Source organism: Triticum dicoccoides, chromosome 2A (assembly GCF_002162155.2).
Source record: "Triticum dicoccoides isolate Atlit2015 ecotype Zavitan chromosome 2A, WEW_v2.0, whole genome shotgun sequence".
Classification (NCBI taxonomy): Eukaryota; Viridiplantae; Streptophyta; class Magnoliopsida; order Poales; family Poaceae; genus Triticum; species Triticum dicoccoides.
Genome location: NC_041382.1, coordinates 5,308,728 through 5,312,961, shown reverse-complemented (window position 1 = coordinate 5,312,961; position 4,234 = coordinate 5,308,728).

Here is a 4,234-nt window from a genome sequence, read left to right as displayed (position 1 = left end):
AAGTATATTTGATATACATGTTATTGATGTGTACTTTACTAGTGTTTATAGCAAACCCTCAGTATTTGATACTAGTTCAGTTGCTAAGATTAGTAACTCGAAACGGGAGTTGCAGAATAAACAGAGACTAGTTAAGGGTGAAGTGACGATGTGTGTTGGAAGTGGTTCCAAGATTGATATGATCATCATCGCACACTCCCTATAATTTCGGAATTAGTGTTGAACCTAAATAAGTGTTATTTGGTGTTTGCGTTCAGCATGAATATGATTTGATCATGTTTATTGTAATACGGTTATTCATTTAAGTAAGAGAATAAATTGTTGTTCTATTTACATGAATAAAACCTTATATGGTTACACACCCAATGAAAATAGTTCATTGGATCTCGATCGTAGTGATACACATAATCATAATATTGAAACCAAAAGATGCAAAGTTAATAATGATAGTGCAACTTATTTGTGGCACTGCCGTTTAGGTCATATTGGTGTAAAGCATATGAAGAAACTCCATGCTGATGGGCTTTTGGAATCATTTGATTATGAATCAATTGATGCTTGCGAACCATGCCTCATGGGCAAGATGACTAAGACTCCGTTTTTTGGAACAATGGAGCGAGCAACAGATTTGTTGGAAATCATACATACTGATGTATGTGTTCCGATGAATATAGAGGCTCGCGATAGGTATCATTATTTTCTGATCTTCACAGATGATTTGAGCAGATATGAGTATATCTACTTGATGAAACATAAGTCTGAAACATTTGAAGAGTTCAAAGAATTTCAGAGTGAAGTGAAAAAATCATCGTAACAAGAAAATAAAGTTTCTACGATCTGATCGTAGAGAAGAGTATTTGAGTTACGAGTTTGGCCTTCAGTTAAAAACAATGTGAAATAGTTTCACTACTCATGCCACCTGAAACACCACAATGTAATGGTGTGTCCGAACGTCATAACCGTACTTTATTGGATATAGTGCAATCTATGATGTATCTTACCGATCTACCACTATCGTTTTGGGGTTATGCATTAGAGACAGCTGCATTCACGTTAAATAGGGCACCATCAAAATCCGTTGAGACGACGCCTTATGAACTGTGGTTTGGCAAGAAACCAAAGTTGTCGTTTCTTAAAGTTTGGGGTTGTGATGCTTATGTGAAAAAGTTTCAACCTGATAAACTCAAACCCAAATCGGAGAAATGTGTCTTCATAGGATACCCAAAGGAGACTGTTGGGTACACCTTCTATCACAAATCCGAAGGCAAGACTTTTGTTGCTAAATTCGGAGTTTTTCTAGAGAAGGAGTTTCTCTCGAAAGAAGTGAGTGGGAGGAAAGTAGAACTTGATGAGGTAACTGTACCTGCTCCCTTATTGGAAAGTAGTTCATCACAGAAATATGTTCCTATGACTACTACACCAATTAGTGAGGAAGCTAATGATGATGATTATGTAACTTCAGATCAAGTTACTACCAAATCTCGTAGGTAATCCAGAGTGAGATCCGCACCAGAGTGGTACGGTAATCCTGTTCTAGAAGTCATGTTACTAGACCATGACGAACTTGCGAACTATGAGGAAGCGATGATGAGCCCAGATTCCGCGAAATGGTTTGAGGCCATGAAATCTGAGATATGATCCATGTATGAGAACAAAGTATGGACTTTGATTGACTTGCCCGATGATCGGCAAGCCATAGAAAATAACTGGATCTTCAAGAGGAAGATGGACGCTGATAGTAGTATTACTATCTACAAAGCTAGAATTGTCGCAAAAGGTTTTCGACAAGTTCAAGGTGTTGACTACGATGAGATTTTCTCACTCGTATCTATGCTTAAGTCTGTCCGAATCATGTTAGCAATTGCCGCATTTTATGAAATCTGGCAAATGGATAAACAAAACTGCATTCCTTAATGGATTTACTAAAGAAGAGTTGTATACGATGCAACTAGAAGGTTTTGTCGATCCTAAAGGTGTTAACTAAATATGCAAGCTTCAGCGATCCATCTATGGACTGGTGCAAGAATCTCAGAGTTGGAATATACGCTTTGATGAGTTAATCAAAGCATATAGTTTTATACAGACTTGCGGTGAAGCCTGTATTTACAAGAAAAGTGAGTGGGAGCACTACAACATTTCTGATAAGTATATGTGATTGACATATTTTTGATCGGAAATAATGTAGAATTATTCTGTAAAGCATAAAGGAGTGTTTGAAAGGGATTTTTCAAAGAAAGACTTCGGTGAAGCTGCTTACATATTGAACTTCAAGATCTATAGAGATAGATCAAGACGTTTGATAAGTTTTTTCAATGAGTACATACCTTGACAAGATTTTGAAGAAGTTCAAAATGGAGCGGTCAAAGAAAGAGTTCTTGCCTGTATTACAAGGTGTGAAGTTGCGTAAGACTCAAAGCCCGACCACGACAGAAGATAGAAAGAGAATGAAAGTCATTCCCTATGCCCTGGCCATAGGTTCTATAAAGTATGTCATGCTGTATACCAGATCTATTGTATACCCTGCACTGATTTGGCAAGGGAGTACAATAGTGATCTAGGAGTAGATCACTGGACATCGGTCAGAATTATCCTTAGTAAAATAAGGATATGTTCTCGATTATGGACGTGACAAAAGGGTTCGTCGTAAACGGTTACGTCGATGCAAGTTTTTGACACTGATCCAGATGATTCTAAGTCTCAATCTGGATACATATTGAAAGTGGGGGCAATTAGCTAGAGTAGCTCCGTGCAGAGCATTGTAGACATAGAATTTTGCAAAATACATACGGATCTGAATTTGGCAGGCCCGTTGACTAAGATTCTCTCACAAGCAAAACATGATCACACCTTAGTACTCTTTGGGTGTTAATCACATAGCGATGTGAACTAGATTACCGAATCTAGTAAACCCTTTCGGTGTTGATCACATATCGATGTGAACTATGGGTGTTAATCACATGGTGATGTGAACTATTGCTGTTAAATCACATGGCGATGTGAACTAGATTATTGACTCTAGTGCAAGTGGGAGACTGAAGGAAATATGCCCTAGAGGCAATAATAAAGTTATTATTTATTTCCTTATTTCATGATGAATGTTTATTATTCATGCTAGAATTGTATTAACCGGAAACATAATACATGTGTGAATACATAGACAACCAGAGTGTCACTAGTGTGCCTCTACTTGACTAGCTTGTTAATCAAAGATGGTTATGTTTCCTAACCATGAACAAAGTGTTGTTATTTGATTAACGAGGTCACATCATTAGTTGAATGATCTGATTGACATGACCCATTCCATTATCTTAGCACCCGATCGTTTAGTATGTTGCTATTGCTTTCTTCATGACTTATACATGTTCCTATGACTATGAGATTATGCAACTCCCGTTTGCCGGAGGAACACTTTGGGTGCTACCAAACGTCACAACGTAACTGGGTGATTATAAAGGAGCATTACAGGTGTCTCCAAAGGTAGATGTTGGGTTGGCGTATTTCGAGATTAGGATTTGTCACTCCGATTGTCGGAGAGGTATCTCTGGGCCCTCTCGGTAATGCACATCACATAAGCCTTGCAAGCATTGCAACTAATGAGTTAGTTGTGAGATGATGTATTACGGAATGAGTAAAGAGACTTGCCGGCAACGAGATTGAACTAGGTATGGGATACCGACGATCGAATCTCGGGCAAGTAACATACCGATGACAAAGGGAACAACGTATGTTGTTATGCGGTCTGACCGATAAAGATCTTCGTAGAATATGTAGGAGCCAATATGGGCATCCAGGTCCCGCTATTGGTTATTGACCAGAGATATGTCTCGGTCATGTCTACATTGTTCTCGAACCCGTAGGGTCCGCACGCTTAAGGTTTCGATGACAGTTATATTATGAGTTTATGAGTTTTGATGTACCGAAGGTTGTTCGGAGTCCCGGATGTGATCACGGACATGACGAGGAGTCTCGAAATGGTCGAGACGTAAAGATTGATATATTGGAAGCCTATGTTTGGATATCGAAAGTGTTCCGGGTGAAATCGGGATTTTACCGGATTACCGGGAAGGTTACCGGAAAACCCCGGGAGCTAAATGGGCCATGATGGGCTTTAGTGGAAAAGAGAAGAGGCGTCCCTACATGGGCTGCGCGCCTCCCCCTTCCCCTAGTCCTATTAGGACTAGGAGAGGTGGCCGGCCCCCTCTCTCTCTTTTCCCCCTCCGCGAATCCTATTCCA